Source organism: Melanotaenia boesemani, chromosome 14, assembly GCF_017639745.1.
Source record: "Melanotaenia boesemani isolate fMelBoe1 chromosome 14, fMelBoe1.pri, whole genome shotgun sequence".
Lineage (NCBI taxonomy): Eukaryota > Metazoa > Chordata > Actinopteri > Atheriniformes > Melanotaeniidae > Melanotaenia > Melanotaenia boesemani.
The window spans coordinates 34,995,556-35,020,779 of NC_055695.1; the positions used below are offsets into that span (position 1 = coordinate 34,995,556).

The 25,224-nt window shown below is 44.5% G+C and overlaps 1 pseudogene; it reads right to left on the reverse strand.

The window, feature by feature from the left end:
* Window position 1: 1 nt before the first annotated feature.
* On the reverse strand, window positions 2–21,294 carry LOC121652627 (annotated as a pseudogene).
* Between the last annotated feature and the right edge of the window lie 3,930 nt (window positions 21,295–25,224).

A 25,224-nucleotide genomic window follows, 5' to 3' on the forward strand; every position in this document is an offset into this window, starting at 1 on the left:
TTTGACAAACGTTAAAATGGTTTATTTTCACATTTGTCTAATAAAACGTTTCGTTTACTCAGCGTGCCGTCTCTTTAATGAAGCAGGATTCATCTGTTTGGAGAAGAAGGAACTGGTCTCAGTTTGCTTTGGTCAGCTTTTCCTCTGCGATCTCTTCGATTCGGGCTATAAGACTCTCCATCAGGTCAAAGGTCACCAGTGCACTCTGCATCACCTGCAGTAACGGAGGCTCGTCAGAGTCCAAAATGAAGTTAGCAGGTGAAATAAAGTTCTCTGTACCTGGTTCTGGACCTCTGGAGACATGCTGGACACTTCCTCCTGCTTGGCTGGTAGTCTGGAGGATCTGGCAGCATCTCTGGCCTCTGCAGGAACGTGGAGGACAGAAATGAGGCGTTTACTGTTAACGAGTTCATAAAGATTAGCTGCTGATCTTTACCTTTGACTCTCAGCTTCTGGTCCTCCCGCAGTGCTCTCAGTTCGGAGGAATAGTAGGATCTGGACCTGCTGATACAAACTCGCAGCAGTTTCAGATATTCATCGTTCATCCTACACAGCTGTTGGCACACACCTGCCTGAGAGTTGGAGACGTCCATCATCAGCTCGCTGCATCCTCACTGAAAACCTGGATTCACTTACTTACCTGCAGGTCTGTGACTCTGATGAGCACGAAGCGCAGAAGATTCAGGCTCTCCATTATCCTGGACCAATGAAATTACAGCTACTAAGCTCCTCAACACCACACCGGACGAAAGGTAACAGTTCTGTTGAGCTAAACGACGCCCTGACTTCGTTTCTCTTACTTGTCCATGCTGGTGAGTACATCGGTGTCAGGACCTCGTGGTAAACTTAGCACCAACCCCAACAGCGACAGCACCTCCTTCCCCAGGAACCAGTCACTGGCGTTCCCCTGATTCAGAAGAGTTTCCATTCCTTCACCCCAGGCTGAACCCTGAATGAGCCAGAAGTTCAATAAAAACCACCAAAGTCTTTTATCTCACCTTCATGGAAAAGCCAATCTGACTCCTGATGTTCTTCACTATGTAGCCTTCAATGCCGGCATGGTTGCTGGTTTTTAACATGCACCTGCAAAGGAAACGAACCACATCCCGTTAGATGTGAACGCAGGAATAACTCAAGTAGATTCTAAAAACTGGAAAGAACGTTCCGGAGTTTGATTTAAAGTAGAATTTAGTGTTTCACCTGAAGAATTTGTGTTTTGCTTCAGCGTCCAATTTGTTGATGAACTTCTGGAAAACCTGCAGCCCAGATTTCCTCTGGAGAAACGGTGACGACATGAAGAGCCAATGAGAAGAAAGCTGATGAAGAGCACGTTCCTGCGGCATCCCAGGTTACTCACCAGATGCTCCAGCGGACAGTCGGTCACAACTCGCCTCAGATTCTGTTCATTTCAGCACATGAACAGATGTGAGGTGAAGACATCCTGAGAAAACCTTATTCTGCTCTCCACATTCATACTTTCAGATGGTTGTGATTCATGTTTAGTCACGTTTGTGCAGTAACAATGTTTGGCCACTGGAGGGAACAAATGTGCTGTAAATGTAGAAGAAGGAAGAAGCCAGCTGATTTCGTCCTGGGCGGACGGGTTACCTGCAGGGCTCTGTAGAAGCTGCTCAGCTCCAGCAGACCCACGGGAAGGCTGCCATCATCCACCTTCTCCAGACTCGTTCCCAGCAGTGCCTGAATTCACGGATGTCCATGATCAGAAAACACCTTAGTTTTCACCTGTCTACGGCTTTCGTGCAGATAGAGGTGCTCACCAGTCCTTTGAGCAAATGGGATTCCTTGTTGCTGTCAGAGACACAGAGACTGAGGTGAGTTTAACCCTTTAGCAGCTTTAGTGTCGTGGCCTCATGCTAACGACGTACCTGCTGAGCAGCTGGCTGACATGCTGCATGTTGCACTGAAGAATGAACACAGGGCTGGAAAAACAGGTCAGATCCTGTTTAAAAACATTCTTCCCACCATTGCTAAAATAAATGCTGCTTCCTGTCTTGGTATTATCCAGATGATGGTTTCTCATCTCACCTGAACACTGCTGGGAAGCTGCCTATGGCCATGAGCTGGACAAACAGCAGGTAGGCCAGACATGCAGTGGACTCCTTGTCCATCACGGTGCTTTTCTTCAGAGAGCTGAACACCAGCAGACCTGAAAGAGACTCTCTGATGGCTGCCAGGATGATCTGCAATGAACATACACATTTGACTAAAGTATGGCCAACACAGTTTTAAAGGTGCATATTCAATAACTGTCATAAAATCATGAAGCTGGTCCCTGACACACCTACAATTTACTTTCATTAAAACGTTTTAATATTTAGCATTTATCATATTTCAGATTAATTTCATCACACACTGCTCTATTTCTACTTTATTATATACATATGTATATATGCATCTGTGTGTACATATACAGTCCCTGACAAAAGTCTTGTCGCTTATCCATTTTGTAGAAACAAAAGCTTATAACCTGACTTTAAATTCATCGATTGGTTTTAGAAATGTCTCATATGAAAGCTAAAACCCTCCCAAATTATGCTCAATATACTAAAATAAATTTGCTTCACTGAAGAAAGATTGATCATTTAATGAACACAGAAAGGTCAGATTTTGGCAAGACAAAAGTCTTGTCGCCTACAGAAAATTGAACAAATAATTTACTTCAAATACAAAAATATGTTGCATAACATCAGTGAATTAAGTAGTAGTGCTGTGAGATCCATATTCAGTATCTTGTATGACTTCCATGAACTTGAAGGACTGCATCCATGCGGTTCGACAATGATTCATACAATTTGTTGATGAAGTCATCAGGAATAGCAAAAAAAGCAGTCTTACATGCCTCCCAGAGTTCATCAAGATTCTTTGGTTTTGCCTTCCATGCTTCCTCTTTCATTCTACCCCAGACATGCTCAATGATGTTCATGTCTGGTGACTGGGCTGGCCAGTCCTGGAGCACCTTGATCTTCTTCGCCTTGAGGAACTTTGATGTAGAGATAGAAGTATGTGATGGAGCACCATCCTGCTGCAAAATTTGACCCCGTTTATGGTTGGGAATGTAAGAGGTAGCTAATACTTCTTGATATTTTAGGCTATTGATATTGCCTTCCACCCTGCAAATGTCTCGCACACCCCCATACTGGATGTAACCCCAGACCATGATTTTTCCGCCACCAAACTTAACTGTTTTCTGGGTGAATCTTGGATCCATGCGGGCTCCAGTAGGTCTCCTGCAATATTTGCGGCGGCTGTGATGTAATTCAACCGAGGATTCATCTGAGAAATCCACCTTCTGCCACTTTTCCAGTGTCCATCCTTTTAGCAGGCTGTGGGCCTTGGCAAATGCCACACGGTTTTTTAATTGCCTTTTGTTTAGAGCTGGTTTCTGTGCACTGATTCGACCATGGAGGCCATTTCGAGACAGGATTCTACAAACTGTTCTGGTTGACACAGGAACTTGAGGTGACCAGGCCTGGTGGAGCTCTGCTGCAGTGGAAAAGGGGCTGGCCTTGGATTTTCGAAGCAACAAACGGTCCTCCCGAGCAGTTGTCTTGCGGGGTCTGCCGGACCTGGGCTTGTCAAAAACATCTCCAGTCTTTTCATATCTTTTTCTTATTCTTTGTACTTGACGCTGAGACACATTGAAGGTGTCAGCCACCTCAGCAGTGGATCTGGTCTTCAGCCTCTTGATAATTAACGCTTTGGTCTCAGGGTGGATCTTAGGCATGTTGTCAGAGGTCAAGTTGCAGTTGATGTGAAGGTCTGGTGTGCTGGGGTTCTTTTTATACACACCCACTAAGTGATTGATCAGTAACTGATCACAGGTGAGGCTGTAATCTAGGATTGGGTGCATCATATGACAAGGCGACAAGACTTTTGTCTTGCCAAAATCTGACCTTTCTGTGTTCATTAAATGATCAATCTTTCTTCAGTGAAGCAAATTTATTTTAGTATATTGAGCATAATTTGGGAGGGTTTTAGCTTTCATATGAGACATTTCTACAACCAATCGATGAATTTAAAGTCAGGTTATAAGCTTTTGTTTCTACAAAATGGATAAGCGACAAGACTTTTGTCAGGGACTGTATATATATATATATGTGTGTGTGTGTGTGTGTGTGTGTGTTCAGGTCACTGTTGGAGGCTACTACTCTAGTAACCCTAGTGGGCGGGGCTACATGAAGAGAATGTGGGATGTAGGGATACTGTGATATCCACATTCTACACTGACACCAAAACAACTTGTAGCCCTGTGTTCCAACATCCACAAGCAGTGACTGCTATCACACTTAGATACAACATGCTAATGCTATAGCAAGGAGGAGCCAGTTAACGTCAACAGTCAGCAGCAGTGATCTTGGAGAAGCTTGGCCAACATAACATCAATATGAATGACAGAAAGGAGGCACCATGGAGGAGGTTGGAAGCCACAATCAGGGAAACTTAGAGGAAAGTTAGTCACCTGTCAGAACTCCAGAAGGGTTCAATCACAAAAGGGTACCCAGGAGGTGCAGCCAGGCGTCCATACCTGAGGCTGGAAACTACCAAACAAAATCTCCAAGCATTGGCTGCACGACTGAGGAGATACAAGAGAGAACTAGAGGCCAGGAAAATAAACCGGCTGTTCTCCACTAACCCAGCAAAAGGTAATACCACGCTTAACCCACCAAGGCTGGAGACTGAACATTACTGGAAAAACAAATGGGAGAAGGAGCCATCACATAACACTGAAGCACAGTGGTTAAAAGAAGTAAGAGTGGACCACATCTCCTTCCCTGAACAGTCCGGTTACCATCATGGTGGCACACATCCAGCAAAGAATCTCAGGTATGAAGGACGGATCAGCACCTGGCCTGGACATGATCCATGTCTACTGGTTAAAGACGCTAACTTCACTCCATGAGCACCTAGTGGCACAACTGAGCCATCTACTGAGGGATGGGACCCACTCTGAATGGCTGACCAGGGGGCGGAACCACCCTAAACAAAAACAACATGTTCACCTAGAGGTGTCACACTGAAAACGGTTGATCCTGGAAAGTAAATCCTGGAACTCCAGCCCTCACTAAGACCAGGAAAGTAGATCCTAGAACTCCAGTCCTCACTAAAACCAGGAAAGTAGATCCTAGAACCCCAGTCCTCACTAAGACCAGGAAAGTAGATCCTAGAACTCCAGTCCTCACTAAAACCAGGAAAGTAGATCCTACAACCCCAGCCCTCACTAAGACCAGGAAAGTAGATTCTAGACCTCCAATCCTCACTAAGACCAGTAAAAAGAGATCCTTGAACTCCAGTCCTCACTAAGACCAGGAAAGTAGATTCTAGACCTCCAATCCTCACTAAGACCAGTAAAAAGAGATCCTAGAACCCCAGCCCTCACTAAGACCAGGAAAGTAGATCCTAGAACTCCAGTCCTCATTAAAACCAGGAAAGTAGATCCTACAACCCCAGCCCTCACTAAGACCAGGAAAGTAGATTCTAGACCTCCAATCCTCACTAAGACCAGTAAAAAGAGATCCTAGAACCCCAGCCCTCACTAAGACCAGGAAAGTAGATCCTAGAACTCCAGTCCTCACTAAAACTAGGAAAGTAGATCCTAGAACCCCAGCCCTCACTAAGACCAGGAAAGTAGATCCTAGAACTCCAGTCCTCACTAAAACCAGGAAAGTAGATCCTAGAACCCCAGCCCTCACTAAGACCAGGAAAGTAGATTCTAGACCTCCAGTCCTCACTAAGACCAGGAAAGTAGATTCTAGACCTCCAATCCTCACTAAGACGAGGAAAGTAGATCCTAGACCTCCAGTCCTCACTAAGACCAGTAAAAAGAGATCCTAGAACCCCAGTCCTCACTATGACCAGGAAAGTAGATCCTTGAACTCCAGTCCTCACTTAAACCAGGAAAGTAGATCCTAGAACCCCAGCCCTCACTAAGACCAGGAAAGTAGATTCTAGACCTCCAATCCTCACTAAGACCAGTAAAAAGAGATCATAGAACCCCAGCCCTCACTAAGACCAGGAAAGTAGATCCTAGAACTCCAGTCCTCACTAAAACCAGGAAAGTAGATCCTAGAACCCCAGCCCTCACTAAGACCAGGAAAGTAGATCCTAGAACTCCAGTCCTCACTAAAACCAGGAAAGTAGATCCTAGAACCCCAGCCCTCACTAAGACCAGGAAAGTAGATTCTAGACCTCCAGTCCTCACTAAGACCAGGAAAGTAGATTCTAGACCTCCAGTCCTCGCTAAGACGAGGAAAGTAGATCCTAGACCTCCAGTCCTCACTAAGACCAGTAAAAAGAGATCCTAGAACCCCAGTCCTCACTAAGACCAGGAAAGTAGATTCTAGACCTCCAGTCCTCACTAAGACGAGGAAAGTAGATCCTAGACCTCCAGTCCTCACTAAGACCAGTAAAAAGAGATCCTAGAACCCCAGTCCTCACTAAGACCAGGAAAGTAGATCCTTGAACTCCAGTCCTCACTTAAACCAGGAAAGTAGATCCTAGAACCCCAGCCCTCACTAAGACCAGTAAAAAGAGATCCTAGAACACCAGTCCTCACTAAGACCAGGAAAGTAGATCCTAGACCTCCAGTCCTCACTAAGACCAGTAAAAAGAGATCCTAGAACACCAGTCCTCACTAAGACCAGGAAAGTAGATCCTAGACCTCCAGTCCTCACTAAGACCAGGAAAGTAGATCCTAGAACTCCAGTCCTCACTAAGACCAGGAAAGTAGATCCTAGAACTCCAGTCCTCACTAAGACCAGGAAAGTAGATCCTAGAACTCCAGTCCTCACTAAGACCAGGAAAGTAGATCCTAGAACCCCAGTCCTCACTAAGACCAGGAAAGTAGATCCTAGAACCCCAGTCCTCACTAAGACCAGGAAAGTAGATCCTTGAACTCCAGTCCTCACGAAGACCAGGAAAGTAGATCCTAGAACTCCAGTCCTCAGATCTTTACACTGGCTTCCTGCTGTTAGTTTACAAAGACCTGACCAGACTCCATTCAGGATCTTCTGGTTTGTTATGAAGCAAGCAGATCTCTCAGGTCTTCAGGGTCAGGTCTACTTTCTGTTCCCAGAGTCAGAACTAAACGTGGAGAGACAGCTTTCAGCTTTTATGCTCCTCACATGTGGAACAAACTCCCAGAAACCTGCAGGTATGCTGACTCAGCAGTTTTACATAAGCGTTAAAACTTTTCTATTTGCTGCCTTTTATGAGAACAGCTGTCAATTCCCCACACTGGATGTTTTTCTGTTTTATCTGTATTATTTTAGGTGTTTTAATCCATTTTTTTCCTGTTTATATTTATTTTTCTATTTCTTTTAAAGTTTGTTTTAATGCACTTGCTTGTTGCACTCTGTGATGCTTTTAATGTTTTATATAAAGCACTTTAAATTGTCTTGTACATGAAACGTGCTGTACAAATAAATTTGCTTTGCCTTACTTTCTATCTTGCCAGTGAGCTGAGCTGCTGTCTGTCAATCATTTCTGCCTGTGCGTCCCAACCCACCCACTCTCTGTCCCCTTATCACCGCCCACTCTCCGCCCCCTTATCACCCCACACCTCCCACCCCAACCCTTGCAGTTTCAGCCATTTTTCAAAATTTGGCAGGGGTGGAGTTACACTTTAAAATTAAACTACCTTAAACTACTTTAAGTCCATTCTATTTTTTGGATATTTTCTATTTTTTTCTGCTGTTTTGAATTGAAATCCAGTTAAATCCATTTCCCAGACATTACTAAAGCTGAGTTTACAATATTAATGTCTGTTATTTGATTTATTAAAATCAATTTTTTGAGGCAAATAATGTTATGCAATTGAAATACAATTCATCAAGATTAATCACAAAGCCTGTAATACATAGACATGTAATACATGTAATACACTGTACATATTTATGAAATGTTTGTTTTTACCATTATCTCTGCTGCAAAGACCCATAATGTTGATTTCCTGTCTGGATTCAGCTCAGCTTCAAGTAAGGGATCTCTCAAGCTCCGCATGCAGCTAAATGGAGAAATAAATCACAGTTATTGGCATCCATTTATAATAACATATTAACATATAATAACATTATTATCTCCACCCCTAATTAGGGATAGATGTGTGAAGAGACTTTATTTATTGTACTGTCAGATTCTCCAGAGAAAATATTATATATAAATAAAATATTGTATTTGCTGTAAAAACGAAAAACTAAAGTTTCCTACAGGAGAGAAAGTGAACAGTTTATTCATGCTGTGTATGAATGAATGTGGTCAGTTGATCATTTTGTTAATTCACAGGAACAGAAACGTACAACTTCAGAAGTTCAATCTTCAACCTCTCATCTTCAGTGGTGCTCACACAGTTCTCATCTTTGCCCTTCACTTCTTCTACAAAAGGCTTTGTAAAGCGAAGCAAAGCGGAGCAGCAGCGGCCCAGGCCGTGCTCATCGGCCTCCTCCTGCTGCCGGGTGTAGGGAACGGGGAGCCGGGACAGCTGCTTCTGAACGGCTGACAGGACGAGCCCAACGCAGCATTCCTTCCTCTCCTCCAGCCGCAGCAGGACTTTTCAGAAGAAACGTTTCTGTTAGCTTACATCCATTAGTCCCGTTAACTGGACAGCAGGCGGAGCCAAACATCATCATGAAATCTATAGAGTATATTAAACTGCAGTATAGTGGGTAATAAAGAGCTAACGTACCAGTCTGAAGATGTGGGAGAAGGGTTAAGATGGTTTCAGAAATGGCTCCAGGATCAATGTCTTCAATTACCTCCAGCAAACTTTGCAGGAGTTTCTTTGGACTGCAAGTCTGCACAACACAGCAGATAACTAAGCTAATGTTCAGTCATTATTCGGCAGGTTTACTGTTCTTTGGGATGAGAATCCTGCCATCACCTGAAACTGAAAGAACGTTTGAAACCTTGAAAGTCAGTGTTTGACAATTTAAAACCTGAAATAAAGTTTTTCAAGTCTGAAAATAAGATTTGAAACCTTGAAAAGTATTTTGAAAGTCTGAAAAAAAGTTTGAATTTCTGCAAGCATAATTTTGTACTTGAATTTTAATTTTTCATAAATGCAATATGCATATTACAGAGTTTCAGCCTCAGATTTTCAGAGATTCAAAACTCTTGTTACAACCTTGTTGTTTTCAAGTCTACATGTTCAGAGTTTCAAACATGGCATCGTTTTCCCACCACATTAGTTCGCAAACACTTTTCAAACCTTGTAATATGAAAAGTGCTGTTCATGTTCGCAAAAAAGTTTCATGGTTTTAAAACTTTTTTGCGAACATGAACTGCAGTTTTCAGATCATATTACAAGGTTTGAAAAGTGTTTTCCGAACTAATCTTCTCCAATCCTCATTTTGTAAGGAATAAATTTTACTTTGAAATCTTTGCGCTCGTAACTTTGCAACTTTGTCTACACCGCTGCGAGTTGCGATGGGGGATTTATGGCAGTTTTCTCTTGCTGTTTCGGTTTGAAACTCTGAAAAACTAGAAAAAAAAAAGAAAAACAGCTCCAGGGGGAGGGACACCCGTCTCTTTAACGAGTCGTTTTCCTGGTGAAGTGTTAGTCCAGTCACATGAAAGGTCCGGTGGGACTAACAGCGTCATGTGCCAACGACTAACAGAATGCGCAGTTCTTGTCACCATTGCCGGGCGCTGAGACAAAGCTCAAATCGTGGCAGTGGCAACTTCCGGTTGTGGCGACTTGTCACGGACTCACAGAGCCTGCCAAAGCGGATGCCACGACTCACCACAGCCGAACGTTTATTACCGTAAACAAATTTATTTAGGCACAGAAATGTAGCTGGATGTAAGCTGCTTCAACCGTGCTGCGGCAGCTCTTTGGAGCACCCGGGGACGGGGGAAGTGCCTGCAACTTGCACCAGGCATGAACCAGATGGTAAGTATAATGAGAGGATTAATGGGATTTTATTTACCACCTCGACTTGTATCTGTATTGTATTGTAAATGCATACAGTCCTTGTAGCATAAAGGTTATTAATAGCCTACTGTTAGACCATGCTGTGTGTCAGTGGTCGTGTTTATTGAGTGTAAAATGTTTATTACAAGGTTAAAAAAGTGTTTGCGAACTACGAAAAATTAAAATTCAAGTACAAAATTATGATTGCAGGGATTCAAACCTTTTTTTCAGATTTTCAAATTACTCTTCAAGGTTTCAAAACGTTTTCTTTCAGTTTTCAGATTTTGGCAGGATTCTCATCCCATATTTTCTACCTACCTTGGTCAGATATGTGATGGAAGCCTGGCAGTTGTCAAGACTCTCCTGTTTTCTTATTACTTCACTAACCAGAGGCTCCACGAGAACACAGCCCATTGACTTGACGATCTCCTGAGTGCATAAGACAACAGTCAATAAAATCAGTACCCATGAAAAGAGGCCTTGCTGGTATTGAGTTAGTTTTTATTTGCATATCTCATACAAACACATTAAATTCAACATGTAAAGTTTAACATTTATCTACAATCTGCTTCTGAAAGTGTGACCAACACTCTGAAAAATGAGAGGGCCATTTTACCTGGTTCCAGGATCATGGAGCTGCAGAGCTTCTTCAGTACTTTAAAATTGTATTTATTTTTGCCATATATGAAAGTAACAATATCATTAAACATTCACATATTTCACATATTTATATGTTAAGTAAGACAAGTATAATAAAGATTATTGAGTAAGACATGTTTCTCATGTCTCAGCAGGAATTCCTGGCTCAGAGTTCTGCTGCTGGTTGACCCCGTTTTCCTCCCCACCCACTTAATCCCATCAGGTTCATATAGTCGACCATGAAGTCTCTGTTTTCTTTTTCGTCAGACTGATAGAAAAACCCCATAAACAGCTGATGAGACGCCTCACAGTAACATCACCTGACCCTGCGGAGGATGTAGTTGAAACATGTCAAGGTAACAAAAATATTTTTTTTCTCATCTGACAAAAGAAAATAGAAAGTTGACAATAACTATAAATTGGACTAATGTGGAACATGTGATGGATTTGTTTTTAAAGTGGATTATAACTGGACAACAATGAGGATTGGACTGAAATTCAGTCGTGGATCCATCAGTGGCAACCACACATTTATTAAATTAAACACATTCTGTTAATAAATATTTTAATTATATTATTATTGTTATTGTTATAAATAAAAATAATCATAATAATATATGATTTAGCACATGGCTTTATTTTAAGAATAGTTGAAAGTGGCATCTTTAATCTGTAAATGGACAAGTTAATCAGCAGAAATACAAACTGTTCGACGTGTCTGCAGAGTAATAAACATCCGATGGACAAACCAGAACGCTGCTATAAAGGACTCTATCATATCAGGGTTAGGGCCTTTAAACCTTGACCGGTGATTTGGTGTCATTGATAAAATCATAGGCTATGTGTGTGTGTGTGTGTGTGTGTGTGTGTAGTCGCTTAACTATTTTAGAACGATGGCCCAACTTTTGTCCTTAAATTATACTAGTAAAAACTTATTTATTTGTAATTCCAAAAGCCTCTTATATCTTTCACATTAAAGTTTAATTCACAAAATGATGGTAATTACTAGAAGCAGTCCATGTGTAGACATCCAGCCAGCCATCATAATTTTATATTTTTTATTTATGCACATGATATTCAGCATTATACACATTATTTTTGAGTTAGAAGCTCAAATGACTAAATTATCACTACCTCCCAATAATAAGAGAAACTTTGGGTTACCTGGTCAAAATCTAATCAGAAACTCTGGCTTAACCTTGTCTGATTCTACTCAGAAATTCTGTGTTAAGTTGGTCCGCATCTAGTAAGAAACTCTGGTTAACTAAGTCTGAGCCTGGTCAGAAACCTTGGGTTAACATCGTCAAGATGGCCATATGGTCAGGAAGCTCTGTGACCTCTGACAACAGAGAGGAGATGACGGAACTTTACGGAGAGGCTACAGTGTTACTATCTTCAAACCTCCAAAGACAATGATGGATCACATACGACAACTGACTTGAGCAAAATCGAACAGGTACTTGAAAAGGAACATGCTCAACATCAGATGTGGGAGAAAAACTTTGGGCTTTCAGAAGATCTTTTCCGGCTCCCACTGTGAGTTACCTTTTCCTCTACATCCCGTCCTTGTCCAACTTCCTTTCCAGTTTGGACTGAACCCTCCTGAGAAGAGGTAATGCCCGGCGGACGTGGGTCACCGGGGCCCCCCTCTGGAGCCAGGCCTGGAGGTGGGGCATGGAGGCAAGCGCCTGGTGGCCGGGCCTTTGCCCATGGGGCCCGGTCAGGCTCAGCCCGAAAGGGAGACATGGGCCTCTCCTCCCGTGGGCTCACCACCTGCAGGAGGGGCCATAGGGGTTGGGTGCATTGTGAGCTGGGCGGCTGCCAGAGGCGGGGACCCTGGTGGTCTGATCCTCGGCTGCAAAAGTTAGCTCTAGGGACGTGGAATGTCACCTCTCTGGCGGGGAAGGAGCCTGAGCTGGTGCGCGAGGTTGAGCGGTTCCGGCTAGATATAGTTGGACCCACCTCAACGCATGGCTTGGGCTCTGGAACCACTGCCCTCGAGAGGGGCTGGACCCTCTTCCATTCTGGAGTTGCTCCCGGTGACAGGCGACGAGCAGGTGTGGGCATGCTCATTGCCCCCCAACTTGGCGCCTGTTTGTTGGGGTTTACCCTGGTGGACGAAAGGGTAGCCTTCGGGTGGGGTGATGGGTCCTGACTGAGCAGTTAAGAGTACCCACCCTTTTTGGAGTCCTTGGGGGGACTCCCTCTCTCCCTCGTTCTGCTGGGGGACTTCAATGCTCACGTGGGCAATGACAGCGAGACCTGGAGGGGCGTGAGTGGTGTTTTGTTGTTGGACTTCTGTGCTCGTCATGGATTGTCCATAATGAACACCTTGTTCAGACATAAGAGTGTCCACATGTGCACTTGGCACCAGGACACTCTAGGCTGCAGTTCAATGATCGACTTTGTAGTCGTGTCGTCAGACTTGCGTCCTGGACACTCAGGTGAAGAAAGGGGCGGAGCTGTCAACTGATCACCACCTGGTGGTGAGTTGGCTCAGATGGTGGGGGAGGATGCCGGTCAGGCCTGGCAGACCCAAGTGTGTTGTCAGGGTCTGCGGCAGAGTCCCCTGTCGGAAAGAGTTTCAACTCCCATCTTCGGCAGAGCTTCAACCATTTCCCGGGTGAGGTGGGGGACATTGAGTCCGAATGGGCTGTGTTCCGTGCCTCTATTGTTGAGGCGGCCAGCCGCAGCTGTGGCCGTAAGGTCGTCGGTGCCTGTCGTGGCGGTAACCCCCGAACTCGTTGGTGGACACCGGCAGTAAGGGATGCCGTCAAGCTGAAGAAGGAGTCCTATCGGGCCTTTTTGGCCTGTGGGACTCCAGAGGCAGCTGATGGGTATTGGCAGGCTAAGCGGAGCGCCGCTTCGGAAGTCGCTAAGGCAAAAGCTCGGGCATGGGAGGAGTTTGGAGAGGCCATGGAGAATGACTTCCGGACGGCTTCAAGGAGATTCTGGTCCATCATCCGGCGGCTCAGGAAGGGAAAGCAGTGCTCCGTCAACACTGTGTACAGTGGGGATGGGGGGCTGCTGACCTCGACTCGAGACGTTGTGAGGCGGGGGGGGGGATACTTCGAAAACCTCCTCAATCCCACCAACACGTCTTCTGATGAGGAAGCAGAGTCTGGGGTAGCTGGTGCTGGCTCGCCTATCTCTGGGGCTGCGGTCGCTGAGGTGGTTAAAAAGCTCCTTGGTGGCAAGGCCCGGGGTGGATGAGGTCCGCCCAGAGTTCCTTAAGGCTCTGGATGCTGTAGGGCTGTCTTGGTTGACACGCCTCTGCAGCATCGCATGGACATTGGGGACAGTCCCCCTGGACTGGCAGACTGGGGTGGTGGTCCCCCTCTTCAAAAAGGGGGACCGGAGGGTGTGCTCCAACTACGGGGGGATCACACTCCTCAGCCTCCCCGGTAAGGTCTATTCAGGGGTGCTGGAGAGGAGGGTCCGTCGGATAGTCGAACCTCGGATTGAGAAGGAGCAGTGTGGTTTTCATCCCGGTCGTAGAACAGTAGACCTCTTTGGGGTCTTTGAGGGGGCATGGGAGTTTGCCCAACCAATCAACATGTGTTTTGTGGATTTGGAGAAAGCATTCGACCGTGTTCCCCGAGGACTCCTGTGGGGGGTACTCCGGGATTATGGAGTGCCGGACTCGCTTGTAAGAGCTGTCCGGCCCCTGTACGACCGGTGTCAGAGCTTGGTCCGCATTGCCGGCAGTAAATCAGAATCGTTTCCAGTGCGGGTTGGACTCCGCCAAGGCTGTCCTCTGTCACCGATTCTGTTCATAACTTTTATGGACAGAATTTCTAGGCGCAGCCGAGGTGTGGAGGGGACCCGGTTCGGTGGCCTCAGGATTGGGTCTTTGCGGATGACATGGTTCTGTTGGCTTCATCGGGACGTGATCTTCAGCTCTCACTGGAACGATTCCCAGCCGAGTGTGAAGTGGCTGGGATGAGAATCAGCACCTCCAAGTCCGAGACCATGGTCCTAAGCCGGAAAAGGGTGGAGTGCTCTCTCCGGGTCTGCGATAGGGTCCCGCCCCAAGTGGAGGAGTTTACATATCTCGGAATCTTGTTCACGAGTGAGGGAAGGATGGAGCAGGAGATCGACAGGCAGATCGGTGCGGCGTCTGTAGTGATGCGGACACTGCATCGGTCTGTCGTGGTGAAGAGGGAGCTGAGCCAAAAGGCAAAGCTCTCGATTTACCGGTCGATCTACGTTCCTACCCTCACCTATGGTCATGAGCTGTGGGTAATGACCAAAAGAACGAGATCGCGAAAACAAGTGGCCGAAATGAGTTTCCTCCGCAGGGTGGCGGAGCTCTCCCTTAGAGATAGGGTGAGAAGCTCGGTGATCCGGGAGGGGCTCAGCGTAGAGTCGCTGCTCCTCCACATCGAGAGGAGCCAGATGAGGTGGCTCGGGCATCTGGTTAGGATGCCTCCTGGACGCCTCCCTGGTGAGGTGTTCCGGGCACGTCCCACCGGAAAGAGGCCCCGGGGCAGACCCAGGACACGCTGGACGGACTACATCTCTCGGCTGGCCTGGGAACGCCTCGGGATCCCTCCGGATGAGCTGGTGAATGTGGCCGGGAAGAGGGAAGTCTGGGTTTCCCTGTTTAGGCAGCTGCCCCCGCGACCTGACTCCGGATAAGCGGAAGAAAATGGATGGATGGATGGATGTGAAATACAGAAAAAAATAAATTTATGAAGCAAATTACTATGAAATGGGGGAGTCGTACTAAGTTTGGACACAAAAAATGCTTCTGACTCAGTGAGGTGGTCGTTTTATATATAGTAATGACTACATTTCTTTTCCACAGAACCATCACGGACACGATCACAGCGCTAGCGGACAGCCCAACAGCTAGAATTACATGAATAGAGACTGAACCAAGTGAGTTCATCTGCAAAGAGAAACGGGACAGGAGTGCTATGCTTCGCCTTATTTACTGAACCTCTGAGCCAGCGGGTCAGACAGAGACCCGACACAGAGCGGCTAGCAGCTAGCCAGGGAGCTAAAGATGTTCCTGTATGCTGTATGCTTGTAGGTCTGACAGGACCAACACCAACCTTGCCAAGACTGATGCAGATGCTTAAGAAACACGCCCAACTCTCAGGGTACAAAATGAACTTGCATAAAACTCAGGTATTAGCGTTTGATTACAACCTTTTTTTGGAAATAAAGAATTTGTTTAACTGGAGGTGGGATGCAACATCTGGGAGTTCCACTGATTCAGTTTTTTTGCTAAACTGTACGAAGTCAACTACGAACCTTTAATCTCAAACGTAAGTCAGAGATGGAACGTTGTTCCTTTCTTGAACTTTGATCTGAGAATAGAATCAATCCGGATGAATGTCCTTCCACAGCTACTTTATTTTTTTCCTTGTTTGCCTGTCAAAATTCCTCACAAACAATTCCTAGAATGGGAAAGACAATTTTTTTAAACCTTTATTTAACCAGGAGGTCCCATTGAGATTCAAAATCTCTTTTTCAAGAGAGACCTAGCCAAGGTAGCAGCCAAACCACAAAGTAAATGCAGGATACATATTATAATAATTTACATTTTCATAGTAAGACAACAAGTACATAGTGATAAAAACATCTAAAAAAAATAAAAAACCAAGCACATGTCTCCGTCACCATATTCTTTATCTTTAAATTCATTTATGGACATAAGTGTTTCTAGTTTAAGGGTTAGGGTTTCTGTAGATTATTCCATCCCCAAGGTGTTGAAAAGGAGAATGCAGTTTTTCCCAATTCTGTTGCAACTCTGGGAACATTAAATAGTAACTAGTAACCACTTTGAGGAGCGTAACTGATAGGTATTAGAGCAAACAGAGAGGAGGTTACAGAGGTATAGCAGAAGTTTGCCAAGTATTGCTTTGTAAATGAAAATATACCAATGCTGCTGTCTATGAATTTTGAGAGCTGTCCATCCAACTAAATCATAAAAAATGCAGTGATGAGTGAGGGACTTGGAGTTTGTAATGAATCATAGTGAGGCATGGTACACTGAATCAACATGACGTAAGATTGAGGATGCAGTATGCATATACAATATGTCACCATATACCAATCACAGACAGAAAAGTAGCTTCCACAAGTTTCTTTTTAGCGCTGAAAGTAAAGCAAGGTTTGTTTCTAAAATAAAAGCCAAGTTTTACTTTAAGCTTTTTGACTAAAGTTGTAATATGTACATTAAAGGAGAGGTTATCATCAATCCATATCCCCAAGTACTTGTATGAAGATACTCTCTCTATGGATTGTCCATCTAAAGATGAGATATTACAATTGTCAAGTAGCTGTGATCAAGTTTTTGAGAAGACCATAAACTTTGTTTTATGTGTATTAAAAACCAGCTTTAGACTCAACAATGTATTTTGCAATGCCTGAAATGCGGCCTAAAGTTCATGTACTGCTCCTGCAATGGTGGAAGCTTGGGTGTAAATAACTGTATCATCAGCATATAGATGTAGTTTTGCTTGAATGTCTCTATCTAAATCATTTATAAAGATAGAAAACAAAATGAGACCCAAGATTGATCCTTGAGGGACACCTTTGGTTATCTCTAGCAATTCAGATGTATAACTTTCACTAATATCACATTACTAATGGAAGGAAAGGCTGGGATAGAATATAAAACAGCAAAGGCTGGAAACAGGGAAGGCTGGACACAATGAAGACTGGACACAGCGAAGACTGGAAACAGCAAAGGCTGGAAATAGTGAAGGATGGAAAAAGTGAATGCTGGAAAAAGTGAAGGCTGGAAACAGCAAAGGCAGGACACAGCAAAAGCTGGACACAGTGAAGGCTGGAACCAGCAAAGGCTGGAAACAGCGAAGGCTGGACACAGTTAAGGCTGGAAACAGCAAAGGCTGGACACAGGGAAGGCTGGACACAGTGACGGCTGGAAACAGCAAAGGCTGGACACAGGGAAGGCTGGACACAGTGACGGCTGGAAACAGCAAAGGCTGGAAACAGCGAAGGCTGGACACAGTTAAGACTGGAAATAGTGAAGGCTGGACACAGCGAAGGCTGGACACAGTGAAGGCTGGAAACAGTGAAGGTTGTAATCAAGCTTCCCTACCACGCAACGCAGCATAGAGTCTGGTCCTGGATAGACTGTAGTCCTGAATAGACTCTGGTCCTGGATAGGCTCTGGTCCTGATAGACTCTAGTCCTGGATAGAAACTGATCCTGGATAAACTCTGGTCCAAGATAAAAAACTTGTCCTGGATAGAAAATTGTCCTGGATACACTCTAGTCCTAGATAGAAACTGGTCATGGACAGACTCTGGTCCTAAATAGACTGTGGTCCTGAATAGACTCTAGTCCTGGATAGAAACTGGTCCTAGACAGACTCTGGTCATGAATAGACTCTGGTCCTGAATAGAAAATAGTCCAGGATAGACTCTGGTCCTGGATAGACTCTGGTCTTGGATAGAAACTGATCCTGGATAAACTCTGGTCCAAGATAAAAAAAACTTGTCCTGGATAGAAAATTGTCCTGGATACACTCTAGTCCTGGATAGAAACTGGTCATGGACAGACTCTGGTCCTAAATAGACTGTGGTCCTGAATAGACTCTAGGCCTGGATAGAAACTGGTCCTAGACAGACTCTGGTCATGAATAGACTCTGGTCCTGAATAGAAAATAGTCCAGGATAGACTCTGGTCCTGGACAGACTCTGGTCTTGGATAGAAACTGATCCTGGATAGACTCTGGTCCTGAATAGAAAATGGTCTAGGATAGACTCTGGTCCTACACAGACTGGTCCTGAAAAGACTCTGGTCCTGGATAGAAAATAGTCCAGGATAGACTCTGGTCCTGAATAGAAACTGGTCCTGGATAGAAAATTGTCCTGGATATACTCTAGTCCTGGATAGAAACTGGTCCTGGACAGACTCTGGTCCTAAATAGACTCTGGTCCTGAATAGACTCTAGTCCTGGATAGAAACTGATCCTGGATAGACTCTGGTCTTGAATAGAAAATGGTCTAGGATAGACTCTGGTCCTACACAGACTGGTCCTGAATAGACTCTGGTCCTGGATAGAAAATAGTCCAGGATAGACTCTGGTCCTGAATAGAAACTGGTCCTGGATAGAAAATTGTCCTGGATATACTCTAGTCCTGGATAGAAACTGGTCCTGGACAGACTCTGGTCCTAAATAGACTCTGGTCCTGAATAGACTCTAGTCCTGGATAGAAACTGCTCCTGGATAGACTCTGGTCCTTGATAGACTCTGATCCTGGATAGACTCTGTTCCAGGATAGACTATGGTCCTTCACAGACTGGTCCTGAATAGACTCTGGTCCTGGATAGAAAATAGTCCAGGATAGACTCTGGTCCTGAATAGACTCTGGTCCTGGATAGAAAATGCTCCTGGATATACTCTTGTCCTGGATAGAAACTGGTCCTGAATAGACTCTAGTCCTGGATAGAAAACAGTCCAAGATAGACTCTGGTGCTGGATAGACTCTGGTCCTGGAAAGAAAATAGTCCAGGATAGACTCTGGTCCTGAATAGACTCTGGTCCTGGATAGAAAATAGTCCAGGATAAACTCTGGTCCTGAATAGACTCTGGTCCTGGATAGAAAATAGTCGAGAATAGACTCTGTTCCTGGATAGAAAATTGTCCTGGATAGACTCTAGTCCTGGATGGAAACTGGTCCTGGACAGACTCTGGTCCTAAATAGACTCTGGTCCTGGATAGCCTGTAGTCCTGAATAGACTCTAGTCCTGGATAGAAAATGGTCCTGAATAGACTCTAGTCCTTGATAGAAACTGGTCCTGGACAGTCTCTGGTCATGGATAAAAACTGATCCTAGATAGACTCTGGTCCTGGATAGAAACTGGTCCTAAATAGACTCTGGTCCTGGATAGAAACTGGTCCTGGATAGACTCTCATCTCTGGAATATATGACGTATTCAGGCATCCAAAACAGGAGGGAATAGACTAGATAAGAAGGAAGTGGGAAAAACTGCATCAGGTGATGCTTGCTGGAGACTTTCTGGGACCATGGGAGCCGGCCAGTTTATTAGACCCTACTGGGAAGTGATCCAGAGAGCATGTTTGGAGTAAATATTCCCTTTCCATTTGTAACCGTGTACCTTATGTGTAACCATGTACCATATAAACTATGAAAACTGGCACACTGGTGACAGAAAACTACTATGTATGTTACCAGCTGCAAGCAAACAAGCTATTACAAGGAAATGGCTGAAGGTGGAGCCACCCTATGCTGAGGGATGAATGAACATGTATCTCATACCCACACTATGGAAAATATGCCTCTTGCCCTTAAATTGGAAAAAGAAAAGTGCTACCAGATAAACAACTAAAACCTGTTAATCTGATTTAATCTGAATCCACTTGAATTAATTTTTTTTTTTGGTGAGGAAGAAGAGGACGGTGAGGAGGAAGAGGACGTGAGGAGGTTACCATGGTAACAGACTTTAAGGAAGGAGCTTAAACTCCTGCAGACTGGCCTGAACACAAGATTCTGCACATCAACACGCTTATTTTCTCCTCCCTCAGACATGGAAAAACATGTTGAGACAAACGAGGGTCGTCTTCCTCTGCATGTTTCATTCATTGTTTTTTTTTAGATTGTCTCTTTTTTATTGATCACTTCTCTAATCACTTGCGTTTTGCTAATCAGTGGCTTTAAATAATTATGTTTCAGGATGCTTCTCTCACAGATTATATACCGGATTATGGATTTTAATCCATCAGTACACTGTGTCTCTCCATGGCCTGTACTTTACTCTGTGATGTCCTGGAAGATTGTGGATTTTCTTTTTTGCATAATCAATCATTTCAGTCCCTTAAGAATGAGCAAGCAGGAGATGACATTTTCTTCTGAAAGTAGGCTACGCAGAGCTGCATGAAGCATGGCGAGATGGGACACCAAGGGCACTTAGAGGAGTGTTGTATCAGTGGAGCGAGAAATCTGACGTTTCCCTCTACGCCTCCGGGTCAGGAGGCCAACAGTTGGAAAAGCGGCTGCTGTAGAGGTGTCTGTAGAGGACAGATTAACCATCGCTTCATTGTGACGAGGACAGCCGCTTGAGGAGAAAATTACCTGGTTTTTGTCACCCTGAAGAAATTTCAGCAGTTGTTCACTGCCTCCGTCGGTGACACAGACATATCCCAGATCTCTGAGCTGCTGGTAGTCTTCAGGCTTCTGATCTTCCTCCTGAGTGTCTCGCTGAGCAAGATGGATGGTTATCAGCATCATAATTTACCAACATTTTCCAAACAGGAACATGATGATGGTGAGTGGGAAGGATGGCTCGCAGTAATGCCAGCTGACTTACCCATCTCTGGATTGTGTGATTCACCTGATCTTCATTCATAATCAGCATCTCCTCAGCCTTCAGACACAATCCTGTTATTAATATCCTGTTATTAATGTCTTCTTCTTTCTGCTCTCCTTGTTCAGTGTAGCTGTAAGAGTTCAGACCACAACGTGTCGGCTCTCCTGATGTCTCCAGGGACCGAATGAGATTCAGCCTGTCAGGAACCCCAGCATAAACCTCTTAATGTGTAATAGGATTAAAGCTGAGTAGGTATGCATGGTCAATGAAAACCTGGAGCTTTCTGGAAGGATCCAGTCAGCCCTCATTTACATGCAGACATTATGAATGCTTGGAAAACTGGCAGATTTAAAGCAGAGATGATGTTTCACTGTGAAAACTAAACACTGTCTTCCTGGAAGAAATGAAAAGCCAAAATAAAAAGATAAATAAATTCACTTGTTCATTAATTCCTGTCAGTGCATTCAGTCCTTAAACTTATTAAGCTTTTCTAATTGATGAGAAATGTTTCTCCTTAAAGGAAGAATCCCAAATTTTTCTTAAATTCTTCCTTCTCTTAAATATTCTACTGGTCCTCATTAGGTTATGCAATAAATTACTACCTGTAGTCACAAAATGTGGAAAAGAACCGTTACATATACACACATTTCTCTGATCTGTAGATTTTAACTAGTTGTAGTCCCACCAGACGATTGTGATCTCTGATGGATGTTTGAGCTTCCAGACTTCCTACATAATTAAAGTGGAAGTCAGCTGTTGACAGATGACACGGATTAAGAAAACCTTTCCATAATCGCTGAATGACAACATATTGTTCCTCTGTGCAAATACAAAGGTTTCAAAGGCTCGGATCCTCTTTTCCTCTCAGTTTGTGTGACATGATGGAAGTACTAGCAGCTGAAGTCCTGATTTTCAGTGAATAGGTGAAGAAGTGTGTTTGAACAGTTGGATTTAGCTGACATCTGCTCTTCAGGTTTACTCTCTGTATTACCGTGTGATGAAAGCTTCAGACAAAAGCTACAAAACAAATATGGAGCGCCACCTCCGCCATGTTTGGCCCTGATTTAGTTCTTAAAGCTGGACCATGGGCAAGATGTATTTCACTGGATCAGATGGATCATTTTATAATTTACTCAACTACCCAACTAAAGCTCAGAGTGGTAGTCTGTCAGATGAAATCTCCCGCCAATCTCCCGCTTCCCCAGACCACACGACTCCAGCTTCCCTAGAACACACGACCCCAGCTTCCCCAGACCACACGACCCCCTCTTCCCCAGACCACACGATCCTAGCTTCCCCAGGCCACATGATCCCAGCTTCCCCAGACCACATGACCCCAGCTTCCCCAGACCACAAGACCCCAGCTTCCCCAGACCACACAACCCCCGCTTCCCCAGGCCACAAGACCCCAGCTTCCCCAGACCACACGACCCCCGCTTCCCCAGACCACACGATCCTAGCTTCCCCAGGCCACATGACCCCAACTTCCCCAGACCACATGACCCCAGCTTCCCCAGACCACAAGACCCCAGCTTCCCCAGACCACAAGACCCCAGCTTCCCCAGACCACACAACCCCCGCTTCCCCAGGCCACACGACCCCAGCTTCCCCAGACCACACGACCCCCGCTTCCCCAGGCCACATGACCCCAGCTTCCCCAGACCACATGACCCCAGCTTCCCCAGACCACAAGACCCCAGCTTCCCCAGACCACACAACCCCCGCTTCCCCAGGCCACACGACCCCAGCTTCCCCAGACCACACGACCCCCGCTTCCCCAGGCCACACGACCCCAGCTTCCCCAGACCACATGATCCTAGCTTCCCCAGACCACACCGCCCTCAGCTTCCCCCAGATTAAACCAAAGGCAATGCAGAATTTCACACCCATTTAGCCGTGAGAGAACACAAAGGTATCACTTCAGGGAAAAGAGTAGTGGCGCACATAAGGCTCAAAGATATTGATATCTACACTTTGGCTGTGGTAGAGGACCCACACAGTCTACAATTAACTTCTTAAATGGTTTGCTTATGACAGGAATAGGTAGTAAAGGTCCTTGAGGAATGGTTTGATTGGGTTTACCAGCACATTTGACATGTGCAACAATACTCAACGATGCTTGATTTTAAACCAGGCCAGAAAAAGTGCTTCAATATTCAATTGTATGTCCTAGTAATGCCCAAGTGGTCAGACAATGGGCTGTCATGAGCCAAAGCCTGTACTTGTGAGTGGTAAATAATGGAGATGACTACTTGGTAAGTTGAAGACCAGTCCGAATTATTTGAAGAAGATGTCCATTTCGCTTTAGGATATTGCCTTCCAGATAGAAGCCATCAGCTGACCACAAAGCCTCCATTGATACAACAGCTGCCGAGATCTTATTCAAAGGTGGATCAGCCCTCTGATTCCTCTCTTCCAAGCTTCAGCAGAGTTTCAGCTAGAACAGGGTCACACAACGTCAGCTAAAAAACCTCTGGTAAAGTAGCTGACCCGCTTTCCTCATCCTTACTACTTACTTTTTCAGGCTTGACAGCAGAAGCATCCAACTGGTCCAACTCATCAGCTTCTAGAGTTTTGGCCATGAAAGTATCAGAGAGTTTAACACTTCTGAGAGTGAGCACAGGTCACAACACAAGCAGGATACAAAACAGGGCTTGAATCATGCTGGTCATTAGGATTGGGGACACAGGATTGTCTACCACAACAGGTGTAGGAAACACCTTTTCACCAGACGTAAGGATGCAATCCCACAGATACAAATCCAGAACCCTAACCAACCCACATTGCAGATGCAGTGTGAAGTGGTGCTCTCAGATAGGGCCTTCTGTCATGAAGCTGTGAGGCCTCAAGTGTAGGATTTAAGAGGCAGGAGGCAGACCGGTGCAGGTAAAAAGGTTTTAATGAAGAAAAACTTAACTTACATAACACAGGGCTCTGGTGGCAAAAAACTCTGACATGGCATGGAACACTAACTAAGCCTGACAAGGACTACAAACAGTAAGCAACAAACAGAAAGCAATGAACTGGCCAGCAGGAACTGAAACCAGTGGACTTAAATACATAGAAGGAACTAACAAGGCACAGGTGATGTGAATGAGCTAATTAACCAGGTGAAAAGCAACACAGAACTAAAAATGACCCTAGTGTAACGCTTTAGTAGGGCTGAGAATCTGACTACTGCCAATGTCAAGGACAGGCAACCAGAAGTAAGTCCAACCACGGAGCCAAGGTGTGTGAATGAAGACAGAACAGAAATTAGATCCAAGCAATGCGTATATTTATAGATATATAGAATATTTCAGAACAAAAAACACACACAACCCGTCTTATATATTTATATATGTATTCATTATATTAATATTTGCTATATATAATCAGGTATGATTAATAACGACAACCACAAAAACCAAACAAACAAACAAAACAATAACAAAAAAAAAAAAGTCCAGAGAATCCTGTTTCCTCAAGCTGTTTTGAGGTTGAGAGTTCTTTTTTTTTTTTTTCCCCACAGTCCACGTGAGGGAAATAGATAAACCAAGAATCCAACTTAATCCATAAACCGAAATGGGTTCTATGAGTCCTACCACATTGATGTGTGGGCTGTTGGGTAGCTCGCCATCCAATTCACTGTCATGGAGTATGTCCAATCCACCAAAAAACCTAACCTAAACAAGGTCAAGAACAAAAATCAGTTATAAGGTAACTAGATTAACTTAAATTGGCTTCTAAACAAAAAGACAATAAATAAAGAAATGTTACAATGACAATGGTGGTCATCTTCAAGAAACTAAAAGAGAAAACACACATTCAACATGAACGTCAAGACAAGCAGCAATGCATTGCCAATAAATGAAACATTCAACTAATTAGAATGACATTTAACCAAGAAGATCAGAACGATTATCAATCAAGCATAATGAATAGTGAATCAATATGAAGCTTCATAGACATATTCAAAACAAATTAAAGTGCACTTAAATCATTTTCAAAACAGAAATGTTGCGCAACATGGGTCTACTCAATGGGTATGACGTCAATTCAAAGGTGCATAGCCGATATGGCATGTCAACTTAAGAAGTTCAAGGATCATAAATTCAAAGGGAAAACTGTGAAAACCAAAGTATTCTTTTAACAGAATATCCTTTAACAAAAGTTCGGCGTTGTTCTAACGTAACTAGAATGGATATTAAATAAATAAAACTCAAAACTGTCTGTGATGGTTGCATGCTTGGGTTAGCATCACAGTAGCAACTGCTTTCATTAAGGCTCTATGTCACCAAAACTCGCAAGGTGCACCGGCACTGATGTCTTATGTGACTCACCGGGGAGTTGCCGATCGCAGT